This window comes from Vicugna pacos, chromosome 24, assembly GCF_048564905.1.
Source record: "Vicugna pacos chromosome 24, VicPac4, whole genome shotgun sequence".
Classification (NCBI taxonomy): Eukaryota; Metazoa; Chordata; class Mammalia; order Artiodactyla; family Camelidae; genus Vicugna; species Vicugna pacos.
This window is the reverse complement of record NC_133010.1, coordinates 3,671,729-3,684,242: the sequence shown is the minus strand read 5'-3', so window position 1 is coordinate 3,684,242 and position 12,514 is coordinate 3,671,729. Positions and strand designations below refer to the sequence as shown.

Below are 12,514 nucleotides of genomic sequence, written 5' to 3'. Positions count from 1 at the left end.
GTTCTGTCTCTTGGTAGAAATTCAAGGCCCTAGGAATGCTGTGACTATACATATGAAAATAGGACCCAGAGTTAACAGCAAGGTTTAATTTACTTTACCTCATTTATAATGACCAGTGACAGTCAAAAGCAACCAAATTCGTCTCCACAACCTGGAAGAGAAAAGAACCCAGTTATCAGTCAGCATTAATTGTGGAAAACAAACCAAACTAAATATACTTGCCAAATGGCAAGAAATACATACTACATGTTAGCAAGGTCTGTGTTACTCAACTGAAGATGGAAACCATTAGTAAAACACTGTGGAAACACGTGTTCATCTCATAAATGCACTGTAGACTTGCTAATTAAGTTTGAAAATATAATCAAAAGCCTAGAAAAACAAAGGCTTCAATCGAAAAAAATATATAAATAACACTTCAGTGATTTAACTTAGAGTAGAGTTCCAATCATATTTCCTACTCCAAATAAACTTTGATGACCTTCTATTATCTACCTGAGAAACACCTAAGTACATATTTCTCCATAATCTGACTCTAACTTAACATTCTTATCATCTATATCCCTGTGTATGTGTTTGTTATTGTCTTGACAAAGTAAAATGCTCTATGTTCTGAAAAGTTTTGTGCAAGTGTATTCTAAGGAGATCCAATCATAAAATTACCTGAAGGTAAAGACTAAAAGCAATAAACATTTATACTAGAACATGTTATAGGTGGGTAATTTCAGGAGCTTTTAGACCACTAGTAACATGAACAGAAAGAAAACTTATGTTAAAAGAAAAGTGAACTACTTGTAGGCAACAATCTTGTCTGGATAGCTATGGATAAATTGATTTGAAATGATCCTCAGCTAAGGACCTAAAAGTGACCCTCTGTGTGTGTGTGTCTCTGCATGTGTATAATAGAGGTAACTTTTTTTAAATCAAGGTTTCCATTCTATCCAGTTTATCATACATATACTGAGACATGTTTTATAACTCATGCCATGGAGCAAATAGATATATCATAGGTTAAACTGATTTGAAAGAGATTACTCCATTATTTTCAGCAACAATACCTGCAGATTAGGTTTTAATTGAAGATACTTTCTAATAGCTAGCAAGGAACAGTTATAAAGTGTAAATTACTTTTGAGGGTTATTCTTTGAGGGTATTCTGAGAAATACCTACTGAAAGATGCACTGAATTATGAAAAATACAAATGGAAATATATTTTTACATGATTCAAAACTTTCTTAAAGTATATAAATATTTGCAGAATTCAAAAAAAGTTTGGTATAAACTTTATACCATTTCCATATACACCACATAGATTCCTAGGACCTTACTAATGTGTATATATAATACAGTCTCATAGAAGGGAGGATATGTTATCTATTTTTGAGTTATATCATTATCATTTTTTGAACAAATGCTCAACTTCTAGGTGAAACTTAATGTAGAAAATATGACTCATGCAGTTTTCAGTTTTTTCAGTTTTAGCTAAAAAAAAATTACTTTATACCAGTAATGACACCATTTATTTCTAATTTTATAATTATTTTTCTTTAATCATCTTAGACAAATCATCAGTAACTTATTAGCAACAAAATGTTAAAAAAACAAATGAGAACACCTTAAGAATTTAATGGAACACAAACTAGACTCACATATAAGAAAAGTAGTTCTCTGTATTAAAAAAAGAGAGAGAAATTATATTGAATATGGGGGGAAAACCCACATGACTAACATATAGAAACATGAAGTATTTATAGAAAACAGAATGAAAACCAAAATATAGATTGAAAGTACTTCTGCAACAATATTATTAGTAGAATGAAGAAATGACTCAATTTAGCTTAAATTATCCCCATTTAGACAATGTGTACCATGTGGCAAGATCAAGCAAAATTCAGTCTATGAGAACTCTGTATTAACCTGTAGAACTTAAGTAAAGACTTATTTTGTGCAACAAAATTTATGAAATAAGGAAAAAGTAAGAGTTACCTTCTTGATATGATAATGATAACATAATAATGTGTCTATAATGATAACATTGATAATGTGTCTAGACCACAAAATTTACTCAACTTTCACACTCTGTCTTGAAATAAACTTTCAGGCAGAAGCAGAAAATAGTATATTGGTACAGGCTCAGTCGTGCATTTCAGTAAAGGAGAAAGGCAAATATTTCATCTAAGGCCATGATACCACTAGCCATACCACCGTCCTTTGCTTAGGAAATAATCTTCTCTTACTCCTGTCTCTCTTTTACTCTTGAATACTAAACTATAAAACATTTTTCTTTTTATTTTTGATACGAGGAAAAAATATGAGCACATTACAGCAGATAAAGAAATAAATCATTTATCACAATAGCTCAAGGTCATGGAGCAGACCCCACTTCCCTACTCCCTGAAGTAGTCTTATGCTAAAGCTGAAACCAGCCTCTGCTATGTTCAGACATTGCATTTTGGGTCTACCTGTTAAAGTAACTTAGCCTATCTTCTTTATTGCAATGCATTTTTACTAATCTCAGCTATGCGCCTTTTTCTAACCTTAATTAATTTTAATAAACACAATTAGAGTGATTTAAAATTCTGTGATTTTATAAAAGCATGATTTCAAAACCATGCAATATCTGTTGGTCTTTTCATGAATACTGAATGTTCAGGACTTTTTTTATGAGCCCATTGTTCTTTGGGGAAGGAAAATAAATTATACCGGAAAATTACTAAGCATCTGGAGGTAAATGTGCCTCGTCCCTTTAAGTATACAAGATATACAAGATATACATGGACACACAAGTAAAATCCATGCTTTACTGTGGGGCCACATTATAAAGAAGCTCTGAAACTTTTTTATTGCTATGTTGTACACAGAAAGTTAATGCTTCCACTCATTATCTGAGGAACTATCCACTAAAAGAGGACTATAATTTCCTTAGGTCTAGGTTAACATCTTCATGTATAACTAAGGAGCTGGCATAACTTCTCTGATTTTTTATAATTGAATGTTACTAAAAGAGAGCAATGCAAAAAGCCACTAATTAAAAAAGTAACCGATATCTGTAATGGCAGAACGAATATTTAGTAAGAGGCATAAAAAGGTGATGGGGAGATCACTAGCTTAGATCTTGGAAACTGACTATTTATTTATATTATATATATTCTTATATATTATTAAGTATCTGTATATAACCTACTACTAAACATATATATATACACACACACACATATATACACCGAGAGAAGTGAAAATTACAGTAAAGTTAAAAGATAAAAAGGAGTGATAATGTTCTTTATCCTTTTCACATCTTACAAATCAAGCTAGCATGTAGTGAACATTCTTATAAAAGACATATTTATATAAAAAGAAATTCTCAGCCATTTGTGTGGCTAGCAAATGTCAAACTAATTATAAACCCCAAATCAATTCATCTAATAATTTTTATATTTGTATTAATCACTTTCCATTTATTATATTTCAGCCTAAGTAATGCTGTAACCAACTACTTTCATTACTACCATGAAGGACTGAATTACTTCTCGATAAAGGATTAAGAAGTGATTGTACGATATCCTAGACTATTTTAAACCTTTGTATTTCTTTCCAGTTATATTAGTACTTAGAGAAAACTATTCCATTTTCTCATCTTCCTTACATTTATGCAGGATGCTACAGAAAGGGGAAAACCATGATTGGAAAGGTTATAACTACAATGAATTACAACAGAGTAAACATGAAGATGTAAAAGAGGACATCAAAATCCTTAAAGTTGGGAGGGGGAACAAGAAAATATAGATTTCTTTTCTTTTTTTCGTTCTTTTTAGGATGTGTTATACGACTATCAGTTTAAAGCAAACAGATATAGTAATGAGTTAATATACAGGCAAAACAGGATAACCACGTATCAAAAACATACAGTGCAGTCAAAGGAACCAAAAAGAAACCAAGATAATACAAAAGAAAATTTTTGAACCCCAAAAAGAAAAAGAACAAAGAGGGAAAAGTGAAGTAAGCCAGAAAGAGAAAAAATATAACATATATCACTCATATGCAGAATCTTAAAAAAAAGTAGAAGAAGAAAAGACGACACTAATGAACTCATCTACAAGACAGAAACAGACTTGCAGACTTACGAAACAATCTTATGGTTACCAGGGGAAAGGAGGTCAGAAAGGGATAAATTTGGGAGTTTGAGATTTGCAAATGTTAGGCACTGTATATTAAAGCAGACTGAAAAAATGTTCTTCGGTATAGCGCATGGAACTATATTCAATAACCTTCAATGAAAAAGAATATGTAAATGAATATATGTATGTATATACATGACTGGGACACTGCTGTACACCAGAAATCGACACACTTTAACTGACTGTACTTCAATAATAAACAAAAATTAGAAATTAAAAAATATGTATGTCTATATCAAAACGACAATGATGTGGGAAAAGAACGTGTATAAAGATGAAAACTTGAAAATCCAGAGCATTCAGCTGGGTTGATGGGATTGGGTGACATTTCCCATTTTGCACATTTCAGGTCTGCCATTACAACTCAGGCGTGTCCCCTAAGCCTCCATAAGTCTGGGCTTCCTCGGCTGTGGGGCTGAGAAGACGCGCCCTTGCTCACGAGCCGCGTGTGAAATGACACACGTACGGCATCCAACGCTGCGCTCGCAGCTGCTCCGTGAGAGCAGGAGTGCTTGCTTCGCCGCTGTATTCCCAAAACAGGGACGCGGGCTCAATCCTGGGTTCCAGGGTCCCGGCCTCCACCCCCTACACGGGCCCCTCCCCCATTGCCCCGCCCAGCGAGGGCCTGCCTGGGAAGTGCCTCGAGCAACGCCCCAGCCCGAGCGGGCCCGTTCTGCCCAAGATCCCTGGCGCGCGGACGGCGGGGCAGCCCGGCTGGGGGCGTGCCCGGGCTCGGGGTCGGGATCGCGGGGCCGGGCCGGGGCCGGGGCCGGGGCCGCAGTTGAGTCCGCCGAGGCCGGGCGGGGGCTGCGCGGAAGGGCGCGGCCGGCACGCGGGGCGCGGACACTCACCACGCGACGCCGTGGGAGCCCTCGCCGAGGTCGCAGGTAGCTGGAGCGCGGCCCCTCGTCCAACACCTGCCCGCGGACCGCCTCGGGACGCCCGCCCGCCGCCCCCGCGCTGGACACGAAGTTCCGCGGCCGCCGCTCGGCCAGCGCCGCGCCTCCCAGAGGGACCGCGCCGCCGCCGCTGCAGCCGCCGCCGCTGCAGCCGCCGCCGCTGCAGCCGCCGCCGCTGCAGCCGCCGCCGCTGCTGTCGGAGGGAAGAGGACCGGCATCGCTGGGAGACCCGACGACCCGCCGTCCGCTCGACCAACTGCTGCCTGCCCGCCTGACGAACTGACCGTTGGGCGGGCGGAGGGAGGGGCCGGGCAGCGCACGCGCGCGGATTGGCTCCCGTGGCCCCGGGGGCGGGTCTCATGGCCACACAGACTTGTAGTCTTGTTGCCTACTGGGAATGATTCTGCTATGAACGTTTCTACACAAGCTGGTTTTTTTTTTTCCACCAAATTGTTCATTGTAATTTTACTTACATTTCATAGATTAAAAAACTAAAGCAAAAATAGGGGGATTAACTGCATTTCAAATAAATGTATCTTTGTCATTGGAAAAATTGTTTCATAAAAGACCTCTATTATGTACAAAAAGAGCTAATGATAAACAAATACATAAAATACATAAATAAATAAATGAAATTATGAAATGCATAAAACTATTGATTCTGCTTTGAAAGATTAACATTAACAGATTCCCTTCTGAATTTCGAATAGTTATATATATGAGGAAAACTGCTCAGAGAATGGTGAGCCCGGGACATGCAGCTGACAGCAGCTGGGGATGGGAGCAACCCAGCCCGGCTCCGTCCAAGCCTGTGCCCTTTAGATTGGAGGGGACAGTGCTCTGCACCAGCGGGCGGGGTGCCCTGCGGCCTCAAGCCAAGCTGCAGGTGTAGGGCTGCTCAGGTGACTGTCTCTTCTTAGCAGCTCAGCCCCTCCCAGCTCAGCCCCTCAAGTGCCAGCTTCCCAGCTCTCCTCTCCCTCCGCCTGACTGTGTCTCCTCCACCGCCCGCACCTCGAGTCACCAACAGGGAAAACCCAGGGATGACGGAGGGCGACGGTTCTTCCACCTCCCTTTCCAGGGTGCCCCTGCTGTCCTGGGGGCTGGCCCAGAGAGGCAAGGGCTCCAACAGGGGCCTGAGGTCCCTGCCCAAGTCCCAGGCAGGCCAGGCTGGCCCCACTCCCAGTGCCCTGCGGGCAGAAGGCTGCACTGGCTCCATGCTCCCCATGCTCCCCACGATCCCCTGGGCGAGACCCCCGTGCACTGACCTGCTTCTCATTCTCATCCTCCAGCCTCAGCCGGTCCTCAGTGCAGTTCCGGGCCTGCAGGAGGGCCTTCCTCTGGGAGCACTCAGCCAAGATCCTCACAAAGACCCCGTACATGCTCACACCGAGGAAGAGCAGGACCTTGGCGCCAAGCTGGATGGGAGAGAACAATGCAGAGTGCTGGGCGCAGGGGTCCCCACTCCGCAGAGGCTCCTAGGAGTCCCCCGACAACCAGCCCATAACAGAACCACGCCAGCCAGACCCAAGTGCAAAGCCGTTTGGTTTCACGTGGCCAAGAGCCAGGGAAGCAACCTCACCCCTCACCCTGTGCAGGGGCTATAAGCTTGTCACGTGATGGAATAATCTGCAAGGATGCAAGGGCGGTCCCCCCCAAATTCACGTGGAAGTCCTGACCTCCAATCTATCAAGAGTGTGCCTGTACTTGGAAAGAGGGTCTTCCAGGAGATAACCCAGTTAAAATGAGGCCATGAGGGCGGGCCCTGGTCTGACATGACTGGTGTCCTTATAAAAGAGGATTACAACGCAGACAGGCACAGAGGGATGGCCGTGAGGACCCAGAGAGAAGACAGCCGTCTTCACACCAAGGAGAGAGGCCTCAGGAGAAAACAGCCTCCAGAACTGTGAAAAGCCAACGTCAACTGTGTAAGCCACCCAGTCGGTGGCACTTTGTTCCCACAGCCCTCGGAATTACCCTAGAAACTAAACATGAAGACAGAGTGATTATTTCCACAAAGGCTACATCTGGAGAGAAGCTGTGAAGGAGGGTTGATTAAAAAAAAAGAGAGAAAGAAAGAACAGCATTTGGGTATGAAGTGAACCCCTGTGATATATGCACGAAGGTAAAAATGTGTCCAGAGACTCTCCCAGTGCCCCTGGGTTCTCAGGCCACGTCGATGGACAAGCGAGAAATGGGCCCGGCTGACAAGGACCCCCTCCAGGGCAGCCAAGGCCCAGACTCAAGAGGCTGGGACTCGCTCGACCAGGAAAGGATGCGCGAGTGAAGATGCGGGTCTGAGAACAGCAGCATTTACTGCCTCCTGCTTCCACCTGCCTCAACTCCAGTCCAGTCCAGACCACCCAGGACCGAGCTTAGGGGACTTTACATGGACAGAGGACCCACTCGCCCCTGGTCGCACTGCACAGAGTGGCAGGCCTGGGGGAGGATCAGACTCCACTTCGCCACCGGTCCTCCGCAGCTGGTCTGTCCCTACCTCTTATGGCCACAAGAAAGCTGTGCCTCTCGTGGGCCGGCAGACGCAGCACATCCCCCGGGGGCCCCCAGGACGCTAACAGAGAGAGAGAGAACGCCCGCCCACCTCCTGGTGGGGCTGCGGTGTTCACAACCATTGTACAAACCGCTGCCCCTCTGCCGCTGCAAAGTGGATGATTTTGTGCCTGATTAAACTCCAGCATTTCCTGCAGGTTCCAAGGGACACTGCTCCTCGTGGATTAACTCGAAGCACGCCCCACCCAGGACTGTCAGCCGCACCCGATTGCACAGGGCAAACAGAGCAGTCCTTGGGCAGAGTCCTGGCAGTGATGGGCTAGATGGCCTTAACAGGGTGAGCGGCAGAACGAGGAGAAAAGAGACCCAGGAGGTGGCAGTCAGCAGTGACGACCACCTAGACACATGAGAGCTGTTCACAGGAGGTGACAGGGAGCAAGGCCGAGGGACTCGAATCTGCAGGACCGCAGCTCACAATGGTCATCTCCCTGAACCCCCCAACAGGGGGTGAATCCCCCAGAAAGCTCAGCAGGGGCTGCTCCGTCTCACGTACACCTGACAGAGAGGATGTGCACATCCCTACATCACACACAGTCTCACAAATATGCAAATATGCAAGAATATTCTGCCGCAGATCACCTCATGAATCCTACCTCTGCCACCCAGGTCGAGGGACGGCTCTACTGAGGGGACAGGAGAGTGGACCAAAGTCATATAAAAACGGTGCTCACTGTCACCCTGAAGACCTCATCGTGACTTGATCATCTCCATGTGACTCTGAACATCTCCAAGTGACCTGGACGTCTCCCCGTGACCCTGGACTTCTCCATGTGACCTGACCATCTCCATGTGACCCAGGACATCTCCAAGTGACCCTGATCACCTTCACTGTGACCCTGAACATCTCCAGATCTGACTGTCCCTCCTAGCTGGGACATCTATGCTTGAATCGGGTGCAGGGCTGGAACGCAAATGGCCATCACTGGCTGCACCCAGGGAAGCTGTGCTGAGCCCCTGCATCAGGCATGTTTTCTGTGTCTAAAGGACCATCTGCAGTATTTTGGGATCAGCTCATGCCGATCTGTTTATGAAGGCACTTGTCTGATGGCGACAGGAAAACTGGCATCTATGAAACAATGAATTGCAGTTTGGTAGAGTCAGTATTTAAATGTGCACTGAGCATGTTTAAAGCACCCACAGGCACAGCAGCAGACACATTTCTAAAAATTCAAACAATAGCAAGTCTTTGTACAAAATGTGCTTCTCCCCCAGTAGACCGTTCATCGCTCGTGGCATCGTCATGGCCCCTCTCAGCCTCAGCTTAAGGCTTTGAACACATAGAACGTACAACACACAGGACACCCTCCCTGGATGCAGCAGTAACCTCTCCTGAGATGCCCTCCCAGCCCGGCGCCCCCACAGCTTCCGCAGACCCCTGCGGAGGAGCCCAGCTGTCACTGTCAGGTGGGGGACACAATCAGGTAGAGGACAAGGAGTCCAACTGAGGGGCTAGGTGCCCAGGGTTGGCTCAGCACAGGGTGCAGGACGCCACAGGCCACCCTCTTGGGCCTGGCAGACACAGCTTTTCCAGAAAGCAAGGCCTCAGTTGGCTTGTGGCAGAAACAAGGGGAGGTAGGGGTTCCCACTAAGGTCTGGGCAGAGAGGTGAGACATGGGTTGGGAGGCAGAAGAGCCAGCAGAGGCTGGACAGTTTGGGAAAAATCAATTGCAGAGTGGCGGCGGGCTGGGTCACCGGGAGACCCACCTTGTCACCTCCTTTATACCCACCTTCATCACACCTTCCCTTTACGCCACCCATGGTGATCCCCCAGGGAGACCGAGGCCCCGCTGGGTGCTCACTGAGTACCCAGCTGCCCCGTCAACACTGTCTGAGCTGCTCACGTGGACAGCAGCCCCAACCCCAGCCCCGCCCCACAGTGCAAGTCTTGTGGGTAGGGTGAGGCAGGTGCAGAGATCCGGGGGTTGATGGGGGGGTCCTCCCCTGCCTGGTGCTGTGCACTCACATTTGTACACCCAGTGTGCTTCCAGGCACCCCACTGACCTTCCCCCAGGAGGCAGATGAAGAGGCCACCCACACGATGGCAACGCTGCCTGCACACCTGCCTCCCTCCTTCATTCACTGCCTCCCCGCAATCAGGAGCCACGGTGATGGGCACACGGCAGGGACAACCCGCAGGGCACAGGGAGGTTTAACGACTAGCTACCTAATCGATAATAAGTGACGAAGATGACAAGGCAGAGAGAAACCCACCTAGAGGCCACCTGCCGGCAGGTGTGATCTGGAGAGGGTGCTGGTTCACAGTGGCAGCGAGAGAGGTGATGGGGGAAACAGGTTGAGAGGGAAGGGGGAAACAGCTAGGGGGTGTGTGTGTGTTGGGGTGGAGGCTGAGTGCCACACACCCCAGAGCATGTGGCCATAAGGCCTCCCGGAAGTGACAAGTCCTCACCACCCCTGCCCGGCAACCCCACTCTACAGACATGGGGACACTGAGGAAATTCAGGGGCCCCAGCTGCAGAGGGCAGTACACAGCCGGGAGCCCAACATACTGGCCTCCCTGTACCTGCCCTGCACTCCTGGCCTTGGCGTACCTCCCACACACGCCTGGCCTCAGCATACGAGGCCCCCAAGGACCTGCTCACAGCCCATGCTGCCCTGGAGGCCTGGACCCTGCCTGGACCCCAATCCTGCACCTTCCCCACCCTTTGAAGGCTTCCTTTTCCGGCTGAAACTCCACGGCCCAACAGGACAGCCCCATGCCTTTCTCACATTCTGGAAATTCCAACCTGGTCAAAGCCAGCTCCACGCACGTGTCTGGCACCGGCAGAGGACACACCCCACAGAGCCGTCTCCCACAAGCGCACATCCGCGTGCCCAGTGCTACTCCAGCCGCGAGGAAGTCATCGCCGTCTGCCCTTCCTCCCTTGGGGACCTCCCTCTAGCCATCCCAGCCAGTCCCACTCCTTCGCCAGCAGGGCTCCCCTCTCCCCTCTAGCTGGGACCTGCCACTCCCTATGTTTACCCTCAGCAGCCGATTTCTTTCTTTCCCTTGAAAATGAGACCCTTCTTTTGACTCCTTTTCCTTTCCCAGACCTGCCCATTTTCCTCCCCTTTCCAGCAGAACTCCTAGAAAAGACTCACCCTCCCCGACCCTGCCCCTGGCCTTGGCCGTACCCCAGCCTGCTTTCCCTTCCATGGCTGCTCTGGGCAATCTGTGACCAGGTCAGGGCCACCTTCACATTCTGAGCCCAGGCTCAGGTCCCAGCATCCAGCCCACCCTGCTCAGGACCATCAGCTCCCCTGCCCTGGGCCCCTTGGCCAGCCTCACACCTGCACCCCAAACATCACCCCTCCTGGTGTCTCATTCACACTCAACTTGGAACCCCATCCCTGTGTCAAAGACCCCAAATCAACGCCTTCAGCTTGGCTCAGCCAGCTGTGCCCCTCCCCAGCCCATGCATGTCTCCAGCTGGGTGTCTACTCAACCCACCATGGGACAGGCCCTGGTGGAACCCCTGGTCATCGCCAACACTCACCCCAGCAGCCTCTCCCACTTCTGCTGACCAGGCCCCTGGAAAATGCACAGGCCATGGACTGGACTCATCTCCAACATCAGCAAATGCTACCAGGCCCGCCACTCTGCAGATGGGGGCACCTGGCCACCCCCAGTGCCAGCTGCTGCCTGGCTGCTGACAGTACCTCCTCCCATTCCCCTAGGATTCCCTGAACTGAGCAGCCAAGGTCAGATGGCTCTGTCCTCTGCTCTAGCCTCCTGGCCCGGAGTCCCCCTGGGCCCAGAACCCTCTGTGGCCCAGCCCTGGTGCCCCTACATCCTATGCTCCTTGTGTCCCCCGGCCTGGCCTCCTCTGCTTGGGGCCTCTGGGCAGGAATCCTTTCCCCAATACAGCACCCGCTCACCCCTGACCTCCAGGAGCGCCACTCAACTGTCACCTTCTCACCAGCCTACCTGACCACCATGTCAAAAAATGCACACACTCCCACCTGTACTTTCAAGATTCTCCTGCCAGCCAGATCCAGTTCTTTCTCCTGTTTTTGTTTTTGTTTTTGTTTTTTGTATTTTTTAAAACTGAAGTATAGTCAGTAACAATGTGTCAATTCTGGCATACAGCATAACATTTCAGTCATACATAAACACATACGTATATTCCTTTTCAACTTCTTTTTCATTACAGGTTACTACAAAATACTGAATACAGATCTCTGTGCCCTACAGAAGAAATTTGCTTTTCATCTACCTTATATATAGCTGTTAGTATTTGCAAACCTTTCTTTTTGTTGTTTTTAGCAGTTTCTGTCTTCCAGTACGTTACATCCTTAACTCACTTACCACCTTCCCTGCCTGTCTGCCCCTCAAGAGGGGCCTCAGCCTGTCAGGTCCAGTGACGGATCTGGGAGACTGGAAGAGAGCCTCTCGTGCTGTAGCATGTGCCCTGGTGTTGGCTGAATGAACAACTGAGGGTGCACAGGTGGTGAGGCGGCCCAGCCTGGTCACACTGCTGGAAAGGGGCAGAGGGAAGACTCTGAGGCAGACAGCGGTGCTGCTACCTGCACTCCCCAACCTCTCTCCAGGCCGCCTCAGATCAGATCTGATAAGACTGTGTCCCAACTCTCAGATCCGTCACCAGGTGAGCAGTAGGGAGGGACTCCAGCTTTACCACGAACAATAAAGGCACAGAAGAGGCAACATGTCCTGATGTCTGCAGTGACATGGCTTCTCAACCAGCCGGTCTCAGCTGGCTATTAACTCACTGGACAACCACAGGCTATGAAGTCAGAGGCCCTTACAAGAAAACTATCATGGAGAGAAACAGACACCCCCCGCTGAGGTTTTCTCATCATCTTAGCTTCCTTTCTCTCATCTTCTGGGTTAGATTACAAACATGAACGGGGAGT

General features: G+C 48.3%; 1 protein-coding gene across 9 annotated transcripts in view; it reads right to left on the bottom strand.

Annotated features, from left to right (window-relative positions):
• The window catches only part of LOC140688970 (ankyrin repeat domain-containing protein 26-like), a 179,179-nt gene that overhangs the window by 140,575 nt on the left and 26,090 nt on the right, over positions 1–12,514 (bottom strand). For all 9 annotated transcript variants that reach the window (XM_072948950.1, XM_072948960.1, XM_072948955.1 and 6 more), the window contains 2 exons: positions 6,340–6,489; positions 99–151 (listed from right to left, as the gene is read on the bottom strand). The gene's annotated coding sequence lies outside the window, so the exon portion shown is untranslated. The remainder of the gene's footprint in view (positions 1–98; positions 152–6,339; positions 6,490–12,514) is intronic.